At 42.1% G+C, this 26,525-nt stretch overlaps 3 long non-coding RNA genes across 9 annotated transcripts in view; 1 reads left to right on the forward strand and 2 right to left on the reverse strand.

Annotated features, from left to right (window-relative positions):
- The window catches only part of LOC147015748 (uncharacterized), a 257,017-nt gene that overhangs the window by 145,949 nt on the left and 84,543 nt on the right, over positions 1–26,525 (reverse strand). The window lies entirely within an intron of this gene.
- LOC147015749 (uncharacterized) overlaps positions 1–26,525 on the forward strand; it is a 152,822-nt gene that overhangs the window by 66,875 nt on the left and 59,422 nt on the right. The window lies entirely within an intron of this gene.
- The window catches only part of LOC147015750 (uncharacterized), a 57,760-nt gene that overhangs the window by 15,464 nt on the left and 15,771 nt on the right, over positions 1–26,525 (reverse strand). For all 3 annotated transcript variants that reach the window (XR_015049815.1, XR_015049814.1, XR_015049813.1), the window contains exon 3: positions 26,347–26,427. This is a non-coding gene — a long non-coding RNA (uncharacterized LOC147015750). The remainder of the gene's footprint in view (positions 1–26,346; positions 26,428–26,525) is intronic.

A 26,525-nucleotide genomic window follows, 5' to 3' on the forward strand; every position in this document is an offset into this window, starting at 1 on the left:
ATTTCCAGAAACCACCTTGTCATGATGCAACGTTTATATCCACAAACGAACTTGCAATTATGCAACGTTTATATCCACAAAACACCTTGTAATGATGCAACGTTTATATCCACAAAACACCTTGTCATGTTGCAACGTTTATATCCATAAACCACCTTGTTATGATCTAACGTTTATATCCACAAAACACCTTATGATGTTGCAACGTTTATTTCCACGAAGCACATTGTAATGATGCAACGTTTATATCCACAAACCACCTTGTAATGATGGAACGTTTATATCCACAAACCACCTTGTAATGATGCAACGTTTATGTCCACAAATCACCTTGTAATGATGCAACGTTTATATCCATGAACCGCCTTCCAATGATGCAACGTTTATATACACAAAACACCTTATAATGATGCAACGTTTACATCCCTAAACCCCCTTGTAATGATGCAACATTTATATCCACGAACTGGCAATGGTGTATGAACTTGCAATAATGCAACGTTTACATCCACAAACTACCTTGCAATGATGCAATGTTTAGATGCACAAACGACCTTGCAATGATGCAACGTTAATATCCAAAAACCATCTTACAATGATGCGAAGTTTATATCCACTGACCATCTTCCAAGGATGCAACGTGTATATCCACAAACAACCATGCAATGATGCAACGTTTATATCCATAAACCACCTTCCAATGATGCAACATTTATATCCACAAAACACCTTGTAATGTTGCAACGTTTATTTCCAGAAACCACCTTGTCATGATGCAACGTTTATATCCACAAACTACCTTGCAATGATGCAACGTTTATATCCACAAACAAACTTGCAATGACGCAACGTTTATATCCACAAAACACCTTATAATGATGGAACGTTTATATCCCGAAACCCCTTGTAATGATGCAACATTTATATCCACAAACGAACTTGCAATGATGCAACGTTTATATCCACAAACTACCTTGCAATGATGCAATGTTTAGATGCACACACGACCTTGCAATGATGCAACGTTTATATCCACAAACTACCTGGCAATGATGCAACGTTTATATCCACAAACCACCTTGTAATGATGCAACGTTTATATTCACAAACCACCTTGTGATGATGCAACGTTTATATCCACAAACCACAATGAAATTATGCAACGTTTATATGCACAAACCACCTTGTAATGGTGCAACGTTTATATCCAGAAACCACCTTGCAATGATGCAACGTATTTGTCCACAAACTACTTTGCAATGATGCAATGTTGATATCCACAAACCACATTGCAATGATGCAACGTTGATATCCACAAACCACCTTGTAATGATGTAACGTCTATATCCACAAAGGAACTTGCAATTATGCAACGTTTATATGCAGAAACCACCTTGCAATGATGCACGGTTTATATCCACAAAACACCTTATGATGTTGCAACGTTTATATCCATAAACCACCTTGTAATGATGCAATGTTGATTTGCACAAACTACCGTGCAATGATGCAACGTTGACATAGACAAACGACCTTGTAACGATGCAACGTTTATTACCATAAACCACCTTCCAATGATGCAACATTTTTATCCACAAAACACCTTGTAATGTTGCAACGTTTATTTCCAGAAACCACCTTGTCATGATGCAACGTTTATTTCCACAAACAAACTTGCAATGACGCAACGTTTATATCCACAAAACACCTTATAATGATGGAACGTTTATATCCCGAAACCCCCTTGTAATGATGCAACATTTATATCCACAAACGAACTTGCAATGATGTAACGTTTATATCCACAAACTACCTTGCAATGATGCAATGTTTAGATGCACACACGACCTTGCAATGATGCAATGTTTATATCCAAAAACCATCTTTCAATGAAGCGAAGTTTATATCCACAGACCATCTTACAAGGATGCAAAGTGTATATCCACAAACAACCATGCAATGATGCAACATTTATATCCACAAAACACCTTGTAATGTTGCAACGTTTATTTCCAGAAACCACCTTGTCATGATGCAACGTTTATATCCACAAACGAACTTGCAATTATGCAACGTTTATATCCACAAAACACCTTGTAATGATGCAACGTTTATATCCACAAAACACCTTGTCATGTTGCAACGTTAAAATCCATAAACCACCTTGTTATGATCTAACGTTTATATCCACAAAACACCTTATGATGTTGCAACGTTTATTTCCACGAAGCACATTGTAATGATGCAACGTTTATATCCACAAACCACCTTGTAAGGATGGAACGTTTATATCCACAAACCACGTTGTAATGATGCAACGTTTATGTCCACAAATCACCTTGTAATGATGCAACGTTTATGTCCATGAACCGCCTTCCAATGATGCAACGTTTATATCCACAAAACACCTTATAATGATGCAACGTTTACATCCCTAAACCCCCTTGTAATGATGCAACATTTATATCCACGAACTGGCAATGGTGTATGAACTTGCAATAATGCAACGTTTACATCCACAAACTACCTTGCAATGATGCAATGTTTAGATGCACAAACGACCTTGCAATGATGCAACGTTAATATCCAAAAACCATCTTACAATGATGCGAAGTTTATATCCACTGACCATCTTCCAAGGATGCAACGTGTATATCCACAAACAACCATGCAATGATGCAACGTTTATATCCATAAACCACCTTCCAATGATGCAACATTTATATCCACAAAACACCTTGTAATGTTGCAACGTTTATTTCCAGAAACCACCTTGTCATGATGCAACGTTTATATCCACAAACTACCTTGCCATGATGCAACATTTATATCCACAAACAAACTTGCAATGACGCAACGTTTATATCCACAAAACACCTTATAATGATGGAACGTTTATATCCCGAAACCCCCTTGTAATGATGCAACATTTATATCCACAAACGAACTTGCAATGATGCAACGTTTATATCCACAAACTACCTTGCAATGATGCAATGTTTAGATGCACACACGACCTTGCAATGATGCAACGTTTATATCCACAAACTACCTGGCAATGATGCAACGTTTATATCCACAAACCACTTTGTAATGATGCAACGTTTATATTCACAAACCACCTTGTGATGATGCAACGTTTATATCCACAAACCACAATGAAATTATGCAACGTTTATATGCACAAACCACCTTGTAATGGTGCAACGTTTATATCCAGAAACCACCTTGCAATGATGCAACGTATTTGTCCACAAACTACTTTGCAATGATGCAATGTTGATATCCACAAACCACATTGCAATGATGCAACGTTGATATCCACAAACCACCTTGTAATGATGTAACGTCTATATCCACAAAGGAACTTGCAATTATGCAACGTTTATATCCAGAAACCACCTTGCAATGATGCACGGTTTATATCCACAAAACACCTTATGATGTTGCAACGTTTATATCCATAAACCACCTTGTAATGATGCAATGTTGATTTGCACAAACTACCGTGCAATGATGCAACGTTGACATAGACAAACGACCTTGCAACGATGCAACGTTTATTACCATAAACCACCTTCCAATGATGCAACATTTTTATCCACAAAACACCTTGTAATGTTGCAACGTTTATTTCCAGAAACCACCTTGTCATGATGCAACGTTTATTTCCACAAACAAACTTGCAATGACGCAACGTTTATATCCACAAAACACCTTATAATGATGGAACGTTTATATCCCGAAACCCCCTTGTAATGATGCAACATTTATATCCACAAACGAACTTGCAATGATGTAACGTTTATATCCACAAACTACCTTGCAATGATGCAATGTTTAGATGCACACACGACCTTGCAATGATGCAATGTTTATATCCAAAAACCATCTTTCAATGAAGCGAAGTTTATATCCACAGACCATCTTACAAGGATGCAAAGTGTATATCCACAAACAACCATGCAATGATGCAACATTTATATCCACAAAACACCTTGTAATGTTGCAACGTTTATTTCCAGAAACCACCTTGTCATGATGCAACGTTTATATCCACAAACGAACTTGCAACGGCGCTACGTTTACATCCACAAACTACTTTGCAATGATGCAACGTTTATATCCACAAAACACCTTGTAATGATGCAACGTTTATATCCACAAACGAACTTGCAATGATGCAACGTTGATATCTATGAACCACCTAGCAATGATGCAACGTTTATATCCAAAAACAAACTCGCAATGATGCAACGTTTATATCCACAAACCACCTTGCAATGATGCAACGTTTATATCCAAAAACGAACTTGCAATGATGCAATGTTTTTATGCATAAAACATTTTGCGATGATGTAACGTTTATATCCACAAACGAACTTGCAATGATGCAACGTTTATATCCACAAACAAACTCGCAATGATGCAATGTTTATATCCACAAACCACCTTGCAATGATGCAACGTTTATATCCAAAAATGAACTTGCAATGATGCAATGTTTTTATGCATAAAACATTTTGCGATGATGCAGCGTTTATATCCACAAACGAACTTGCAAAGATGCAACGTTGATATCTATGAACCACCTTGCAATGATGCAACGTTTATATCTACAAACAAACTCGCAATGGTGCAACGTTTATATCCAAAAACGAACTTGCAATGATGCAGTTTTTATGCATAAAACATTTTGCGATGATGTAACGTTTATATCCACAAACGAACTTGCAATGATGCAACGTTTATATCCACAAACAAACTCGCAGTGATGCAACGTTTATATCCACAAACCACCTTGCAATGATGCAATGTTTATATCCAAAAACGAACTTGCAATGATGCAATGTTTTTATGCATAAAACATTTTGCGATGATGTAACGTTTATATCCACAAACCACCTTGCAATGATGCAACGTTTATATCCAAAAACGAACTTGCAATGATGCAATGTTTTTATGCATAAAACATTTTGCGATGGTGCAACGTTTATATCCACAAGCGAACTTGCAATGATGCAACGTTGATATCTATGAACCACCTTGCAATGATGCAACGTTTATATCCACAAACAAACTCGCAATGGTGCAACGTTTATATCCAAAAACGAACTTGCAATGATGCAGTTTTTATGCATAAAACATTTTGCGATGATGTAACGTTTATATCCACAAAACACCTTGTAATGATGCAACGTTTATATCCACAAAACACCTTGTCATGTTGCAACGTTTATATCCATAAACCACCTTGTTATGATCTAACGTTTATATCCACAAAACACCTTATGATGTTGCAACGTTTATTTCCACGAAGCACATTGTAATGATGCAACGTTTATATCCACAAACCACCTTGTAATGATGGAACGTTTATATCCACAAACCACCTTGTAATGATGCAACGTTTATGTCCACAAATCACCTTGTAATGATGCAACGTTTATATCCATGAACCGCCTTCCAATGATGCAACGTTTATATCCACAAAACACCTTATAATGATGCAACGTTTACATCCCTAAACCCCCTTGTAATGATGCAACATTTATATCCACGAACTGGCAATGGTGTATGAACTTGCAATAATGCAACGTTTACATCCACAAACTACCTTGCAATGATGCAATGTTTAGATGCACAAACGACCTTGCAATGATGCAACGTTAATATCCAAAAACCATCTTACAATGATGCGAAGTTTATATCCACTGACCATCTTCCAAGGATGCAACGTGTATATCCACAAACAACCATGCAATGATGCAACGTTTATATCCATAAACCACCTTCCAATGATGCAACATTTATATCCACAAAACACCTTGTAATGTTGCAACGTTTATTTCCAGAAACCACCTTGTCATGATGCAACGTTTATATCCACAAACTACCTTGCAATGATGCAACGTTTATATCCACAAACAAACTTGCAATGACGCAACGTTTATATCCACAAAACACCTTATAATGATGGAACGTTTATATCCCGAAACCCGCTTGTAATGATGCAACATTTATATCCACAAACGAACTTGCAATGATGCAACGTTTATATCCACAAACTACCTTGCAATGATGCAATGTTTAGATGCACACACGACCTTGCAATGATGCAACGTTTATATCCACAAACTACCTGGCAATGATGCAACGTTTATATCCACAAACCACCTTGTAATGATGCAACGTTTATATTCACAAACCACCTTGTGATGATGCAACGTTTATATCCACAAACCACAATGAAATTATGCAACGTTTATATGCACAAACCACCTTGTAATGGTGCAACGTTTATATCCAGAAACCACCTTGCAATGATGCAACGTATTTGTCCACAAACTACTTTGCAATGATGCAATGTTGATATCCACAAACCACATTGCAATGATGCAACGTTGATATCCACAAACCACCTTGTAATGATGTAACGTCTATATCCACAAAGGAACTTGCAATTATGCAACATTTATATCCAGAAACCACCTTGCAATGATGCACGGTTTATATCCACAAAACACCTTATGATGTTGCAACGTTTATATCCATAAACCACCTTGTAATGATGCAATGTTGATTTGCACAAACTACCGTGCAATGATGCAACGTTGACATAGACAAACGACCTTGTAACGATGCAACGTTTATTACCATAAACCACCTTCCAATGATGCAACATTTTTATCCACAAAACACCTTGTAATGTTGCAACGTTTATTTCCAGAAACCACCTTGTCATGATGCAACGTTTATTTCCACAAACAAACTTGCAATGACGCAACGTTTATATCCACAAAACACCTTATAATGATGGAACGTTTATATCCCGAACCCCCTTGTAATGATGCAACATTTATATCCACAAACGAACTTGCAATGATGTAACGTTTATATCCACAAACTACCTTGCAATGATGCAATGTTTAGATGCACACACGACCTTGCAATGATGCAATGTTTATATCCAAAAACCATCTTTCAATGAAGCGAAGTTTATATCCACAGACCATCTTACAAGGATGCAAAGTGTATATCCACAAACAACCATGCAATGATGCAACATTTATATCCACAAAACACCTTGTAATGTTGCAACGTTTATTTCCAGAAACCACCTTGTCATGATGCAACGTTTATATCCACAAACGAACTTGCAATTATGCAACGTTTATATCCACAAAACACCTTGTAATGATGCAACGTTTATATCCACAAAACACCTTGTCATGTTGCAACGTTTATATCCATAAACCACCTTGTTATGATCTAACGTTTATATCCACAAAACACCTTATGATGTTGCAACGTTTATTTCCACGAAGCACATTGTAATGATGCAACGTTTATATCCACAAACCACCTTGTAATGATGGAACGTTTATATCCACAAACCACGTTGTAATGATGCAACGTTTATGTCCACAAATCACCTTGTAATGATGCAACGTTTATGTCCATGAACCGCCTTCCAATGATGCAACGTTTATATCCACAAAACACCTTATAATGATGCAACGTTTACATCCCTAAACCCCCTTGTAATGATGCAACATTTATATCCACGAACTGGCAATGGTGTATGAACTTGCAATAATGCAACGTTTACATCCACAAACTACCTTGCAATGATGCAATGTTTAGATGCACAAACGACCTTGCAATGATGCAACGTTAATATCCAAAAACCATCTTACAATGATGCGAAGTTTATATCCACTGACCATCTTCCAAGGATGCAACGTGTATATCCACAAACTACCTTGCCATGATGCAACGTTTATATCCACAAACAAACTTGCAATGACGCAACGTTTATATCCACAAAACACCTTATAATGATGGAACGTTTATATCCCGAAACCCCCTTGTAATGATGCAACATTTATATCCACAAACGAACTTGCAATGATGCAACGTTTATATCCACAAACTACCTTGCAATGATGCAATGTTTAGATGCACACACGACCTTGCAATGATGCAACGTTTATATCCACAAACTACCTGGCAATGATGCAACGTTTATATCCACAAACCACTTTGTAATGATGCAACGTTTATATTCACAAACCACCTTGTGATGATGCAACGTTTATATCCACAAACCACAATGAAATTATGCAACGTTTATATGCACAAACCACCTTGTAATGGTGCAACGTTTATATCCAGAAACCACCTTGCAATGATGCAACGTATTTGTCCACAAACTACTTTGCAATGATGCAATGTTGATATCCACAAACCACATTGCAATGATGCAACGTTGATATCCACAAACCACCTTGTAATGATGTAACGTCTATATCCACAAAGGAACTTGCAATTATGCAACGTTTATTACCATAAACCACCTTCCAATGATGCAACATTTTTATCCACAAAACACCTTGTAATGTTGCAACGTTTATTTCCAGAAACCACCTTGTCATGATGCAACGTTTATTTCCACAAACAAACTTGCAATGACGCAACGTTTATATCCACAAAACACCTTATAATGATGGAACGTTTATATCCACAAAACACCTTATGATGTTGCAACGTTTATATCCATAAACCACCTTGTAATGATGCAATGTTGATTTGCACAAACTACCGTGCAATGATGCAACGTTGACATAGACAAACGACCTTGCAACGATGCAACGTTTATTACCATAAACCACCTTCCAATGATGCAACATTTTTATCCACAAAACACCTTGTAATGTTGCAACGTTTATTTCCAGAAACCCCCTTGTAATGATGCAACATTTATATCCACAAACGAACTTGCAATGATGTAACGTTTATATCCACAAACTACCTTGCAATGATGCATTGTTTAGATGCACACACGACCTTGCAATGATGCAATGTTTATATCCAAAAACCATCTTTCAATGAAGCGAAGTTTATATCCACAGACCATCTTACAAGGATGCAAAGTGTATATCCACAAACAACCATGCAATGATGCAACATTTATATCCACAAAACACCTTGTAATGTTGCAACGTTTCTTTCCAGAAACCACCTTGTCATGATGCAACGTTTATATCCACAAACGAACTTGCAACGGCGCTACGTTTACATCCACAAACTACTTTGCAATGATGCAACGTTTATATCCACAAAACACCTTGTAATGATGCAACGTTTATATCCACAAACGAACTTGCAATGATGCAACGTTGATATCTATGAACCACCTAGCAATGATGCAACGTTTATATCCAAAAACAAACTCGCAATGATGCAACGTTTATATCCACAAACCACCTTGCAATGATGCAACGTTTATATCTACAAACAAACTCGCAATGGTGCAACGTTTATATCCAAAAACGAACTTGCAATGATGCAGTTTTTATGCATAAAACATTTTGCGATGATGTAACGTTTATATCCACAAACGAACTTGCAATGATGCAACGTTTATATCCACAAACAAACTCGCAGTGATGCAACGTTTATATCCACAAACCACCTTGCAATGATGCAACGTTTATATCCAAAAACGAACTTGCAATGATGCAATGTTTTTATGCATAAAACATTTTGCGATGATGTAACGTTTATATCCACAAACCACCTTGCAATGATGCAACGTTTATATCCAAAAACGAACTTGCAATGATGCAATGTTTTTATGCATAAAACATTTTGCGATGATGCAACGTTTATATCCACAAACGAACTTGCAATTATGCAACGTTTATATCCACAAAACACCTTGTAATGATGCAACGTTTATATCCACAAAACACCTTGTCATGTTGCAACGTTTATATCCATAAACCACCTTGTTATGATCTAACGTTTATATCCACAAAACACCTTTTGATGTTGCAACGTTTATTTCCACGAAGCACATTGTAATGATGCAATGTTTATATCCACAAACCACCTTGTAATGATGGAACGTTTATATCCACAAACCACCTTGCAATGATGCAACATTTATATTCATAAACCACCTTGTATTGATGCAACGTTTATACCACAAACCACCTTGTAATGGTGCAACGTTTATATCCAGAAACCACCTTGTAATGATGCAACGTTTATATCCACAAACGAACTTGCAATTATGCAACGTATATATCCACAAACCACCTTGTAATGATGCAACGTTTATATCCATAAACCACCTTCCAATGATGCAACGTTTGTATCCACAAAACACCTTGAAATGTTGCAAGGTTTATATCCATAAACCACCTTGTAATGCTGCAACGTTAATTTCCACAAACGAACTTGCAATGATGCAACGTTTATTTTGTTACGGCTGTGGAAATTCGCAAACCACCATTCAGGTACCGTAAGCGAGATAACTCTAAGTACATGTGTAGTTAGCCCCAAACCCATTGTTTCGAGGGAATTTGTGTGATTCATTCGTGCTGTGACGCTTTGCGTAAGGCGTTTTTCTCTTCTATCTTTATTTTGAATCAACCGCAATAACCATCAAACCACCACCGAAAACCCTTCACCACCCTCACCTCTCTCCTTCTCCGGCCATTCCCGCATCACCTGTGAACACTGAGCGTCGGGCTGTCTTGGGCTCATTCAAAAGATACGCACCGAGTCGCGAGTGCAAATAGCGGCCTTTCCGAGGGAAAATTCGGATCAAGAATGCTACACGCCCACTTCTGATCCGTCCAATCAGCAAGCGCGGAGAGCGGCTTGGCCCCGCCTCCAGGCATGACCATGTGAAATCGAAATATGCAAATTCGAGGATCAGGGGAGGTTCACGCCCCTTTTCCTCCGTCCAATGGGCGAGCGTGGTTCCGCCCCCGAGCTCATCCTGATCCGGAAATTTGCATATGGGTTCTCCTGCCGGCCTAGAAAGCGCCGAGCGCAAGGCGAATCGGGGAGAGTCAGTTTGGAAGAGCGGCGGAGTGTGGCAGAGTTTTGGCAGTCAAGTCGGGTTGGAGAGCAGAGTGGAGTCGGGAGGCAAAGGCGTCAAGGTGGTTTCTGCAGTCGGCTGAGGAGAATTGTGGGAGGAGGCCAAGGAGCTCGGGTCCGAGGCAGGGAAGACGGCGGTCGGCGACGAGGTCGCGGTGGGATCGCTCGTCGCGGGACCCAAGCCAGCAAGCCATTCTCCTCCCCCAGGGCATCAACAATTTCCCCCTTTCCCCCGCGCTGAGATAGTGCAAAAAGGGGGCTCCGTTCCCACGCCACTTCATGCGGTGCCAACGAAACCCGCGAAGGAGCGCGGAGTCGGGGCACAGCCACGCGGACATTTGCGGCTCGTCACGAGGACGCGGGTAGGACCCACCCGGTCTCGCGGACCTGACCGCTCCTTCAGGTCCCGCGCACACATTGGCCTACGGCCCGTCTGCCCCCTTGCCTATGAGGGTGGCTTCTTTTCTTTGCTTTTGAGTAAATGCGTGTTGGCGCCGTCTGTGAAGTAAAAAACTGTATAAGTGTTGCCGTGTGCTCGCGTATTCGGTCGTAGCTCTGCATTGTTGTTTTTGTTTTAAATTGATATACAGTGGGGAGAACAAGTATTTGATACACTGCCGATTTTGCAGGTTTTCCCACTTACAATGCACGTAGAGGTCTGTAATTTTTATCATCGGTACACTTCAACTGTGAAAGACGGAATCTAAAACAAAAATCCTGAAAATCACATTGTATGATTTTTAAATTATTAATTTGCATTTTATTGCATGAAATAAGTACTTGATCACCTTCCAACCAGTAAGAATTCTGGCTCTCACAGACCTGTTAGTTTTGTATTTAAGAAGCTCTCCCATTCTCCACTGATTACCTGTATTAACTGCACCTGTTTGAACTCGTTATCTGCATAAAAGACAGCTGTCCACATTCAATCAATCAGACTCCAACCTCTCCACAATGGGCAAGACCAGAGAGCTGTCGAAGGACATCAGGGACAAAATTGTAGACTTGCACAAGGCTGGGATGGGCGACAGGACAATAGGCAAGCAGCTTGGTGAGAAGGCAACAACTGTTGGTGCAATTATTAGAAAATGAAAGAAGTTCAAGATAACAGTCAATCTCCCTCGGTCTGGGGCTCCATGCAAGATCTCACCTCGTGGAGCTTCAATGATCATGAGAAAGGTGAGGGATCAGCCCAGAACTACACGGCAGGACCTGGTCAACGACCTGAAGAGAGCTGGGACCACAGTATCAAAATTAACCATCAGTAACACACTACGCCGTCATGGATTAAAATCCTGCAGCGCACGCAAGGTCCCTATGCTCAAGCCAGCGCATGTCTAGGCCTGTCTGAAGTTTGCCAATGACCATCTGGATGATCCAGGAGGAATGGGAGAAGGTCATGTGGTCTGATGAGACCAAAATAGAGCTTTTTGGTTTAAACTCCACTCGCCGTGTTTGGAGGAAGAAGAAGGATGAGTACAACCCCAAGAACACCATCCCAACCGTGAAGCATGGAGGTGGAAACATCATTATTTGGGGATGCTTTTCGGCAAAGGGGACAGGACGACTGCACCGTATTGAGGGGAGGATGGATGGGGCCATGTATCACGAGAGCTTGGCCAACAACCTCCTTCCCTCAACAAGAGCATTTTCAATGGGGCGTGGCTGGGTCTTCCAGCATGACAACGACCCGAAACACACAGCCAGGGAAACTAAGGAGTGGCTCCGTTGGAAGCATCTCAAGGTCCTGGAGTGGCCTCGCCAGTCTACAGAGCTGAACCCAAGAGAAAATCTTTGGAGGGAGCTGAAAGTCTGTGTTACCCAGCGACAGCCCCGAAAACCTGAAGGATCTTGAGAAGTTCTGTTTGCAGGAGTGGGCTAAAATCCCTGCTGCAGTCTGTGCAAACCTGGTTAAGAACTCCAGGAAAGGTCTGATCTCTGTAATTGCAAACAAAGGTTTCTGTACCAAATATTAAATTCTGTTTGTCTGATGGATCAAATACTTATTTCATGCAATAAAATGCAAATTAATGATTTAAAAATCATACAATGTGATTTTCAGGATTTTTATTTTAGATTCCGTCTTTCACAGTTGAAGTGCACCTATGATAAAAATTACAGACCTCTCCGTGCTTTGTAAGTGGGAAAACCTGCAAAATCGGCAGTGTATCAAATACTTGTTCTCCCCACTGTATGTGCATTCTGACTGTTTGACTGTATATGTGTGCTTTTCATGGGCTGGGTAATAAATGTGCATTATGTTGAACTGTTCCCCGTTTCGCTGCATCCTTTCCTTCGTTTGAATCTCCATCTTGCTTCACGTAAAGGGTTGGTCGTGGGCTTAATACGCCCGATAATTAATCGGAACCGTTGAGGCCGACGATAACATCGCTCGGTTATCCCGACAGCACGGAATGGACCGCTTAAGCGGCTCGTGTCCAGAGTCGACCTGCGGCAAGGTACGATCGCCCGGTCTACCATCCGCGTGGGTACTTAGGTAGGTCGAGTTTCGCGAAGAACCCTATCCTACGCGGGTGGCCGATTGGCACGATTGTGGTGAGGTCGAAAGGCCCACCCGTGACTGGCTCCGGGCGATAGTTCCCGTAGGGTCACGACTGAATTGTCCGTCCGGTGGGCGAGGCGGCCGCCATTCGAGTCGAGCGGCCGATTGCATGCCGGCGGGCGCGAATTCGCAACACTGGTGTCAGGAGTGGGATACAAACCCTCCCGTCTCCAGCTAAATTCACGGGGAATTGGCTCAGGGGTGAGAGGAGCGACCCCCGATTCCCTCCAAATTACGAGCGATTTAAATTAACCCCTTACGAGAAATAAGATGGCGTCTCAAGGCGAGTGGGTGCCGGGGGGGTAAAAATGAATATGTGTTATAATGTAGAATCCATGGCCCGGGATGGTACTGCTTGTAATTTTAAATCACGAGGGAGCTCACCCTCATACTCTGAGCATGGACTTTGCTGGCAAACTGGGTCACATAATGGCGGCGCGATCGCACCTCAGCGCAGCATGGAGCAAGCGGCTATTTAATGCGCTGCGAATGGCGCGACACGAGGCGAGCGCTCCCAACAATCGTTTCAAACCACGTGGGCATGGCAGGCGAGGTCAAGCGCGCCTACGCCGGACATTGGCGGGCGTCGGAAACAATTGGAGGAAGAATGGAGGACCGAGCTCGAAAAAGGAAAACAGAAACACGAGCTGGAAGTAAAACAATTAAAGGAAGAATTAAAGGGAAAAATAGGCAAAATAGAGTTGAGTATCCATAAGTGGGAACAAGCGGAGAGCGAGCTGAAGAAAAAGTTGGAAGAGCAAAAACGGAAACACAATTTGGGGGTAAAGCAACTGAAGGAGGAGGTAACAAGAGAACAGGAATATCAGGAACAATTGAGGAGAAGAGCATGGTTGGCGAATGAGGAGGTGAGCAGGGAAAGGGATGAGATGTGCAAGGAAAGGGATGAACAGAGTGAGGAAAAATGGAAAAAAGTTGATGAGATACCGGAGCACGAAGCCAAAGAAAGGGAATTACAAGACGAGCTGGAGTCGTTGAGAGAAGAAAGAACGATAGCAGAGAATGAAACGTTGAGGAACCACACTGCACAGATTGAACAGCTGGAAGCAAAGGCCAGATTAAAGAATGAGGAACAAGAAAGAGTACTGAAAGAACAAGGAATGAGACAGGAGAAGGAAATCAGCCAACTGAAGGAAACCACGAGATTGCAGAATGAGGAACAAGGAAGACAGTGGAATAGGAAATACAAAGAACAAGGAATGAGACAGGAGAAAGAAATCCATCAATTAAAGGAAATAATGAGATTGCAGAACGAGGAACAAAAAACTGAAAGAGTATGAATTTGAAACTGAACGACAAAACGAAAAAAATAGGTTGGAATACGAGGAGAAGTTGAAGGAGCAAGGAATGAAGCAGGAAGGAGAAATCAGGAGATTGAAGGACACAATGAGTTTGGAGAGGGAAGAACGAGAGGAACAATGGGAAAGAAAACAAAAGGAACATGAAGCCGAGATTGACCAATTGAAATTAAAGGCGAGGTTGGAGTGCGAGGAGATAGACAAAGAACAGCGAATGAAACACGAAATGGAGATGAACCAAATGAAGAAAACCACAAAACTGGAGAAGGAAAGACAGGAGAGGAAACAAGGAAGAGTAGTGAGAGAACAGCAAATGAAACACAAAAGGGAGATTAACCAAATGAAGCAAACAACGAAACTGGAGAAGGAAAGACAGGAGAGGAAACAAGGAAGGGTAATGAGAGAACAGCGAATGAAACACAGGAAGGAAATGAGCCAATTGCAAGAAACGATGAGATTGGAAAATGAAGAGCAGGAGAAACTGTGGGGTAGAAAACAAGAACAATGTGAGATGGAAATTAAACAACTAAAACGGGGAGCAAGATTGGAGTCCAGGGAGATTGAAAAACTCCAGAGGGAGAACGAAGAACTCAGGAAGTTCCGAGAGGAGGAACAACTCAGAAGGAGCCAGGAAGTGGAACAACGTAATCAGGTGGGATGTGTGACAGCACCACAAGGAGCAATGATGGTGGTGCAGGACTTGATTGACGCCACTCGTCGGATGAAGGAACAATTGGGGCGGGCCTTGATAAAGGAGACACAAATAAAAAAGGAGACGAGGGAAGTAACAAAGACAAAGAAGGAAATGAAAATATTGCGAGAGACACGGGAGATAGAGAGTGAATTGGATGGGGTTAGTGACGAACACACAGAGGTAGTGGAGGATAATGGGGGTGAGCTCGCAGAACGAGTAGGGAGCCGGTGCGAGCAGTTGGATAGCCTCCTTCGGGAATGGAGGGAGCCGCTATGCTCTCTTGAAGCGAGTCACGACCAGGTGGGTTTGGTTGTGCTTCGCGGAGTTGAAGGGACGGGTGCTGTGGACAGGTGCACGGAGAGCTTGGGAGGTATAGAGGCCCCGGAAACCCTTGGGGTGGCACAAATCCCGAGTGTGGTTATCCCGGTGTGGGTGGTGCAAGGTGTGAGTGCGTCCCCGTGTGTGGAAGCGACCCCGTGTGTGAGTGGTGTGGTGGCAAGTGTGCCGAGGTGCGTGCTTCCCAGCACGCCGTGTGTGGATGAAGCACCGCGGGCGAGTGCCCCCGCATGTGTGAGTGGTATGGTGTGTACAAGGGAAACGCCACGAGTGAGTGAGCGGCCGAGTGTAGGGAGAGAGACAGCGTGTGCAAGGTCGCTGTGTGTGAGGGAGATGTCGGTCGGCATGCGTGAGCATGCAGCCGCATCTCCCAGGGTGAATGTGATGGAGTGGAGAGTGGGCGTCGTAACACGCAGGTGTGCGTGGTTGGAATGGCGATGACAACGGCGACAGAGAGACAAAAGCCGAGTAGCGGCCGTAGCTGTTTTGGAAACCGTGCCGGGTTCACCCAGCAGCGAGCGCGCGGTCCGTGCTGTGCAACGCACGAGGCCGCCACGTGCTCGCTTGCGGGAGTGAAGCCCGGTCCGGAAACTCCAGCGGTGGATGTTGCTGATCCCGTGGACGGACAAAGGTTAGGCAGGTAAACGGATTCGGACCGGACGGGTTCTCCACGCGAGCGTGTGTGTGAAGCTCCAACGGGCAGAGCACGTGTTCACGTGGGGAACCCCTCAAGACGTGGGGCTTGTGGTTTTTTTATGCGCCGGTTGACGTCATGGCTGCGGGTATGGTTGGAATCCGGCAGGAGGGTGAATCCCTGCCGGATGGTGCCGTCCAAGAGGGACGAGGGACGCGAACAGCTGTCATGACGTCACGCTACAGGTGCGCGGCTGTGAATTGATCCTGGGCCCTGGTTTTGTGTAAAATTTTAAGGTTAAGATGTACTGTACATATGAGTGCGCCCCCGGCATGTCTGTCTTGCGCCGGCAATTTTATTCAAGTCGTCTGAGTGAGTGGGTTTGTTTTGTTCGTGACTCAGCCCTCAGGTTATTTATTTTGAGGACACGAATACCATGAATGTCGCACTCAGGGATCCGAAGGTAAAACGTACTCGGGGAGAACTACACATGATTGCACACGAGAATTTGACGACTCAGGACGAGTCTGTAAAAAGGGGAGGGGGTAGCGTTATGGCTGTGGAAATTCGCAAACCACCATTCAGGTCCCGTAGGTGAGATAACTCGAAGTACATGTGTAGTTTGCCCCACACCCGTTGTTTAGAGGGAATTTGTGTGATTCATTCGGGCTGCGACGCTTTGAGTTCGGCGTTTTTCTGTTCTATCTTTATATTGAATCAACCGCCATAACCATCAAACCACCACCAAAAACCCTCCACCACCCTCACCTCTCTCCTTCTACGGCCATTCCCGCATCACCTGTGAACACTGAGCATCGGGCTGTCTTGGGCTCGTTCAAGCGATACGCACCGAGTCGCGAGTGCAAATAGCGGCCTTTCCGAGGGAAATTTCGGATCAAGAATGCTACACGCCCACTTCTCATCCGTCCAATCAGCAAGCGCGGAGAGCGGCTTGGCCCGGCCTCCAGGCACGACCGTGTGAAATCGAAATATGCAAATTCTAGGATCAGGGGAGGTTCACGTCCCTTTTCCTCCATCCAATGGGCGAGCGTGGCTCCGCCCCGGAGCTCATCCTGATCCGGAAATTTGCATATGGGTTCTCCTGCCGGCCTATAAAGCGCCGAGCGCAAGGCAAATCGGGGAGAGTCAGTTTGGAAGAGCGGCGGAGTGTGGCAGAGTTTTGGAAGTCAAGTCAGGTTGGAGAGCGGAGTGGAGTTGGGAGGCGAAGGCGTCAAGGTGGTTTCTGCAGTCGACTGAGGAGAATTGTGGGAGGAGGCCAAGGAGCTCGGGTCCGAGGCAGGGAAGACAGCAGTCGGCGACGAGGTCGCGGTGGGATCGGGTGGCCGATTGGCACAATTGTGGTGAGGTCGAAAGGCCCACCCGTGACTGGCACCGGGCGATAGTTCCCGGAGGGTCACGACTGAATTGTCCGTCCGGTGGGAGAGGCGGCCGCCATTCGAGTCGAGCGGCCGATCGCACGCCGGCAGGTGCGAATTCGCAATAATATCCACAAACTACCTTCCAATGATGCAACGTTTATATCCATAAACCACCTTGTAATGATGCAACGTTTATATCCATAAACCACCTTGTAATGATGCAATGTTTATCTCCACAAACTACCTTGCAATGATGCAACGTTTATTTACATAAACCACCTTGCAATGATGCAACGTTTAAATCCATAAACCACTTTGCAATGATGCAATGTTTATATCCCTAAACCACTTTGCAATGACGGAACGTTTATATCCACAAACGAACTTGGAATGATGCAACGTTTATATTCATAAACCACCTTCCAATGATGCAACGTTTATATCCAAACACCACCTAGGAACGATGCATCGTTTATATCCGCAAACTACATTGCAATGATGCAACGTTTATATCCGCAAACCACCTTGAAATGATGCAACATTTATATCCACAAACAAACTTGCAATGATGCAAAGTTTATATCCATAAAGCACCTTCCAATGTTGCAACGTTTATAACCAAAAACCACCTTCCAATGATGCAATGTTGATATCCACAAAACAGCTTGTAATGATGCAACGTTTATATCCATAAATCACCTTGTCATGATGCAACGTTTATATCCACAAACAAACTCGCAATGATGCATTGTTTATATCCACAAACCACCTTGCAATGATGCAACGTATAATGTATATGTCCACAAACGAACTTGCAATGACGCAACGTTTATATCCATAAACCACTTTGCAATGATGGATGCAACGTTTATATCCACAAAGTAACTTGCAATGATGCAACGTTTATATCTCCAAAACACCTTGAAATGATGCAACATTTATATCCACAAACGACCTTGCAAGGATGCAACGTTTATATCCACAAACCACCTTGTTATGATGCAATGTTTGTCCCCAAAAACCACATGGCAAGGATGCAACGTTTATATCCATAAACAACTTTATAATGATGCCACGTTTATATCCACAAACGATCTGACAATAATGCAACGTTTCTATCCATGAACCACGTTGTAATACTACAACGTTTATATCCACAAACTATAATGCAATGATGCAACATATATGTCCACAAACGAGCTTGCAATGATGCAACGTTTATATCCAAAAACCAAACGTTTATATCCCAAAACCATCTTACAATGGTGCAATGTTTATATCCAGAAACCACTTCCAATGATGCAACGTTTATATCCACAAACTACCTTGCAATGATGTAACGTTTATATGCACACACTACCTTGCATTGTTGCAACGTTTATATCCACAAACTACTTTGCAATGATGCAACGTTGATATCCACAAACGAACTTGCAATGATGCAACGTTTATATCCATAAACCACTTTGCAATGATGGATGCAACATTTTTATCCACAAAGGAACTTGCAATTAAATGATGCAACGTTTATATCCATAACCCACCTTCCAATGACGCAACGTTTATATCCATAAAGCACTTTGCAATGATGGATGCAACGTTTATATCCACAAAGGAACTTGCAATTAAATGATGCAACGTTTATATCCATAACCCACCTTCCAATGATGCAACGTTTATATCCATAAATCACCTTGTAATGATGCAACTTATACATCCACAAACTACTTTGCAATGATGCAACGTTTATATCCACAAACGAACTTGCAATGATGCAACATTTATATCCATAAACCACTTTACAATGATGGATGCAACTTTTATATCCACAAAGGAAGTTGCAATGATGCAACGTTTATATCCATATCCCACCTTCCAATGATGCAACGTTTATATCCATAAACTACCTTGTAATGATGCAACGTATTTTTCCACAAACTACTTTGCAATGATGCAACGTTGATATCCACAAACGAACTTGCAATGATGCAACATTTATATCCACAAACCACCTTGAAATGATGCAACATTTTTTTTTCCCATAAAGCACCTTCCAATGATGCAACGTTTATATTCACAAACGAACTTGCAATGATGCAACGTTTATATCCAAAAACCTTCTTACAATGATGCAACGTTTATATCCACAAACCACCTTCCAATGATGCAACGTTTATATCCATAACCACCTTGTAATGATGCAATGTTTATATCCACAAACGAACTCACAATGATGCAACGTTTATATTCACAAACTACCTTGCAATGATGTTACATTTATATGCACACACTACCTTGCATTGATGCAACGTTTTTTCCACAAACGAACTTGCAATGACGCAACGTTTATATCCATAAAGCACTTTGCAATGATGGATGCAACGTTTATATCCACAAAGGAACTTGCAATTAAATGATGCAACGTTTATATCATCAACCCACCTTCCAATGATGCAACGTTTATATCCATAAACCACCTTGTAATGATGCAACTTATACATCCACGAACTACTTTGCAATGATGCAACATTGATATCCACAAACGAACTTGCAATGATGCAACATTTGTATCCACAAACCACCTTGAAATGATGCAACATTTTTTTTCCCATAAACCACCTTCCAATGATGCAACGTTCACATCCACAAAACACCTTGTAATGATGCAACGATTCTATCCAGAAACCACTTTGCAATGATGGATGCAACGTTTATATCCACAAAGGAACTTGCAATGATGCAATGTTTATATCCACAAACCACCTTGTAATGATGCAACGTTTTTTCCCCATAAACCACCTTCCAATGATGCAACGTTTATATCCACCAAACACCTTGTAATGATGCATCATTTATTTCCAAAAACTACCTTGTAATGATGCAACGTTTGTATTCAAACATTACCTTGCAATGATGCAACGTTTATCTCCGAAAACCATCTTACAATGATGCAACGTTTATATCCAGAAACCATCTTTCAATGATACAACGTTTATACCCATAAGCCACTTTACAATGAAGCAACGTTTATGTCCACAAACGAACTTGCAATGATGCAACGTTTATATCCACAAACCACCTTGTAATGATGCAACGTTTATATCCATAAACCACCTTCCAATGATGCAACGTTTATATCCATAAACCACCGTGCAATGCTGCAACGTTTATATCCACAAACGACCTTGCAATGATGCAACGTACATGTCCAAAAACTACTTTGCAATGATGCAACATTGATATCCACAAACGAGCTTGCAATGATGCAACGTTTATATCCATAAACCACTTTGCAATGACGGATGCAATGTTTTTGTCCACAAAGAAACTTGCAATCATGCAACGTTTATGTCCATAAACCACTTTGCAATGACGGATGCAACGTTTTTATCCACAAACGAACTTGTCATGATGCAACGTATATATCCACAAACGAACTTACAATGATGCAACGTTTTATCACATCCACAAACCACCTTGTAATGGTGCAACGTTGAAATCTACAAACCACCTTCCAATGATGCAGCGTTTATATCCATAAACCACCTTGTCATGATGCAACGTTTATATCCACAAACAAACTCGCAATGATGTAACGTTTATATGCTCACACTACCTTGCATTGATGCAACGTTTATATCCACAAACGAACTTGTCATGATGCAATATCCACAACCACCTTGTTTTATCATATCCACAACCACCTTGTAATGATGCAAAGTTTACATCCACAAACCACCTTGTAATGATGCAACATTTATATCCACAAACGAACTTACAATGATGCAACGTTTATATCCACAAACCACCTTGTGATGATGCAACATTGATATCCACAAACCACCTTGTAATGATGCAACGTTTATATCCACAAACCACCTTGTAATGATGCAACGTTTATATCCACAAACAAACTTACAATGATGCAACGTTTATATCAACAAACAATGTTGCAATGATCCAACGTCTATATCAACAAACCACCTTGTTTTGATGCCATATTTACACTGACAAACCTCTTCTATAAGATCCCAAGTTTATGCCTGCAAAGCACCTCACGATATGATCCCACCTCGATACTCTTAAACAACCCCGATGTGATTCCAAGTTTATACGCACAAAACACCTCGCTTTGATGCCATGTTGATTTCCACAATCCACTTCGTTATTATATGATCTCACAATTCCACTGAGAAGCCACCTCATACGATTCCACGATTTATTGACACACCGCCTCGTTATAATCCCACGGTTTCACCCAAAAACCATGTCGTTATGATCCCATGGTTATCGCGAGAAAAGAACATCACTATGATCCCACATATTTCACTCAAAACCACTTCCCTTTGATCCCATATTTATGTCCACAAACTACAGTATGGTGCTATGAAAAAGTTTGGGTTATTTCCACCTTTGTGGTGCTGTTTCCCATTTAACATTTGTGTGAAGTTAGAAGTGTGCAAGCTGGGTAGATAACGATTCAAATTTCTGTGAAAGTCCATTTAATATCACAGTTACCTTGAGGTATCTATAATAATAAATGTTGTTAGTGTGTGTCCTCCATAACTCCAAAACCATGAAACCGAGCAACCCAAAACTTTGAATGTTCACTGAGGAAACGCCAAGGAAGTTGGTGAATGAAAACTGGGTATTTGATGAAGTTTAAACAACCCCTTTGAAGATAATTAACGGGGTTCATATCATTAAAAAAAAAGCCTTACCAAGATAGTAGTGCACCATCCTGATCAGCTCGCTGTCACCTCACCAACGTCTTAAGCTGCCATTTTGTTTCAACCTGCTTAACAATGCCCAGACTTCGCCTCTCATGGACTTACTAAAGTATGTAATCAAAATCTGTGCTCGGATTAGAGGATCGGAGCTCGTGGACTAGTCAAGTGTCAAAATTTTGAGTGATATCTGAATATTTTAAGAAACCAGCAATTCTTATCAGTGCTGTAAGTGTATTTACTTGAAGGAAGACTATGATCCCTCCTTCTCCAATTTTTTAGCCAGTTTTTATTTTTGCATTGATGGTGCTGGGGTGTGTCCCATGACCAATCAGCTTTGCTTTTACTTGCCCAGCCAGCCGTTCTTTATGAACTGTTTTGTTGGGGTGCTCACTTGAGTGCTTAAGCCACTTGGGGAGTACTCTGCAAGCTGCTTGGCACAAGAAATGTGAAGGGAGAGGATGGAGAGAAGGAACGGGAAGGGAGAGGACGGAGGGAGGGGAGAGGAAAGGAGAGGACAGAAGGGAAGCTCGGAAGGGGGGAAGAGCGAGGAATTTGGTGGGGGGAGGGGGGTGAGCAACGCCTCACTTAACGTTGCTTTACACTGCAGGAGGGAGGGGTGCGAGGAGGGAGTGGATGAGAGAGAGAGAGAGAGAGAGAGAGAGAGAGAGAGAGAGAGAGAGAGAGAGAGAGAGAGAGAGAGAGAGAGAGAGAGAAAAGACAGCGAGAGATAGAGTGAGAGAATGAGGGGGGAGGGGGGAAATAGAAAGGTGAGGGGGGGGAGGTGGGGTTCGTAAAGAGAATGATATGTTATGCTTAATCACTGGACACATACTAAAAAAAGAAAAACTCATGTCGGAACAGCTGTACACACAATGACACAACAGAGTTTGTTAAGTAATCTGCTGGCACATCTGCAAAAACTTTTATATCCCAGTTCCAGAGAATTTGTGGGAACATGAACCAAAAGCAATCACTGAAACCATGGAAGTACCACTTATGTACGACCGAATAATCCCATCGAGCGTGAACATCGAAAACGAAGCATTACGACCAGATGTCATACTTTGGTACAAAAACAAAAAGAAGGCATTGCAAAGTGAGGTGTTAATACTAGTTATTTTGGACAAAACGATGCAGAAATCAAGAAAATGACCAAATACCAAGACCTCAAGAATGAAGTGAAAAGATCTTGGAAGTTGAAGAATGGCAAGGTTGTACCAGTGACAGCTGGAGCTTCAGGAATGATGACAAAGAACCTCACAGAGATATTACAAACAATCCCTGGGAATATTACGATAAACAAACTCCAGTTGGAAGCTGTCCAGGGCTCAGTGATGATCCTGAAGAGAGCCCTCGGCACAAAACAGAAAACTTCACAGCTTGGTCTATGAATCATGACCCCATAATGAAATGAAGGTGGACACTTTGAGTCCATCCTGGTAGTACTCCATTCCGCATTCTGAAACCTGCACATGTAGATACCAATGAACGACACACACACACACACACACACACACACACACACACACACACACACACACACACACACACACACACACACACACACACACACACACACACACACATTGAGACCTGGGGCGGGAGCATTTAAAACCCATACTACCTTCGTGGCAACGGTCTGCCTGCATGTATGCTCACTCATACATGCAGCGACCTTAGCACCCCACTGGGAGGCTCACTCCGAATTTGATTCGTACATGCAAGTCCCCTCAACAGAGGGGGAAGGGTCGGGGAGCAGGGGAAGTGGTGGGAGAGAGAGATAGAGGGAAGGAAGATGAAAGAGAGGGAGAGGGGAGGGGTCGGAGAGAGAGGCAGGGGTCGGGGTCGGAAAGACGGAGATGGTTGGGAGAGCGGGGATAGGGTTGGGAGTAAGAGAGAGGAGTGGGATAGGTGTGAGAGAGGCAGAGGGGTGAGAGGGGAGAGGGATGGGAGGGGAGTGAGGAGAGGGGAGTGCAGCTATGGAATGAGGGAGAGGGGGGATTCCGGCAGTTGTGATGATCAGTGTAATGTCCATCCGAGAGACGGCACATGTTGAGTCACCTTGCCTGTGAAACACCCGCAATGACAGTTTATAGGTGGATCAGGATTCGAACCCTGGTTCGACGGCTTTGAGTGAGCGTGCTTACTTCTCTGCTCTCCTGCCGTGATATGGTGATTCATTCCTTTATAACAACTGCAAACATTTTTTCTCTCTCTAATCATCTAATTTATTTTGCACTCTGGTATCGGACCGTGGTATCGCAATCGATGCTTGAATAGCGTGTGTAAAATGGCTTCACCAAGCACCCCAACAAAATGGTTGAAGAAACTTTTAAAAACGAAACGTTTAATTTTTTATTTGTATTTATTTATGCAGAAATGATAGGTCATATAATGGAAGAAAAAAAAGGGGAAATGTCATGGAAAGTAAAATTTCACATTTTCAGCGAGCCAGCCAAAGCGTGTGGCACCACAGAACAACACGTGGCTAACACCGAATGCGAATAACCCCTGAACTTTGTTCAAGTCGATCGGCGTACAGCATTCAGTGACAGTCTGGATATAGTAGAGCGCTCGTCTCGTGGCTTAAGCACTCAAACTAAACGGTTGATAAGAAACGGCTCGCTTGGCATGCGATTAGCAATCACCGAGCCATCATATCAACCATACACCTCCTGGAGACGCCTGAAATATCAAATACAGTATGTCTGAATTGGACAAATGAACACTTATTTCGGAGTCTGAACTGCTTCTAAGTTAGATTCTGGAGCTTCAATATTGTAATTCTGCTTAGTTTAAGAGATTCTCACAGTTATCGCATGTGCAGAAATGAAATAAAGCTGTGAACACTGGTGTCTCCGGGCATGCATTTATATGCATTACAATGTACTGAGTTATTCGTAGCTATGATGAACAGGTATTTGATAATATGAGTGAGGCAAGTTGAAAGAAAAACTTTATAGTTAAGAAATCGTTGCGGCCTGTTCCAAGTTAGGGCATGGTTGAGCAGTCCAAAAAACACGGTGGCTTCAGACCACAGCGAGGTTACTTCGGATACGCCTTAAAACCCCACAGAGCGGTGACTGATTATGCAACTGATGAAGGATATAACTAAATAAGGCCATTAATTATCTTCAGAAGGGGTGTTTTAATTAACCCAAACACCCAATTTTCAGTCATGCACTTCCTTGGAGTTTTCTTTGCATGTATGCAAAGTTTCAGGTTGCTAGGTTTTATGGTTTTTGGAGTTATGGAGGGGACACACTGACACACACACACAGATGACTGTTGCTCAACTTTTAGTAGTGACTTTGTTGCTCAACTTTGAGTGGTATTCTTTGATGTTTGTTCATTTGCAAGCCATGGCGATACAGTCAACTGCGGTGTAATTGACAGTTTTTTGTCACAGCAATAGTCGTTTTTGAAAATAAAATTACAAATTGACATTCAAGACAATGTTTAGGTGACAAAGTAAACATAGTATTCTCCATATTTACACATGAAAATACAAACATCAACATTTGTTATGTTGTCATAGTTAAGATAAGACAAGACAAGTAACCTGAATAATAATTGTAATCACTGCCTCAGAGAGTCATTGTAATCACTGCCTGGTAAGGTGAAGTGAATGACGAGGTATTACGTATGCAGTTCAGTCACCTGTACTATCCCGTGCTTTGTACAGTGTAAATTCACAGGCAAAAGTACCCGTAGGTGGCACGTACTGTGAATCTGCTAAACACAACCAATAATACATCCTATTCGCCTTTGTAATAACTGGTAAATCGATCAAAGTACCTGACCAAAGTTCAGGCCAGACCAGCCTATGGTGCGGCCCTGCAGTGTCATGTGGCACCTCGGTGTCATCTGGTCCACCAGCTGAAAAAAATGATTTTTATTTTTTTACACAAGATCACATTATTTCACCTTTTTGTGCAATCTGCTTTCATTATATATTCTTTTTTTTTTTTTCTTTT

Source organism: Eptatretus burgeri, chromosome 12 (genome assembly GCF_056783735.1).
Source record: "Eptatretus burgeri isolate ZD-2024b chromosome 12, Ebu_testis_v1, whole genome shotgun sequence".
In the NCBI taxonomy this organism is placed as follows: domain Eukaryota; kingdom Metazoa; phylum Chordata; class Myxini; order Myxiniformes; family Myxinidae; genus Eptatretus; species Eptatretus burgeri.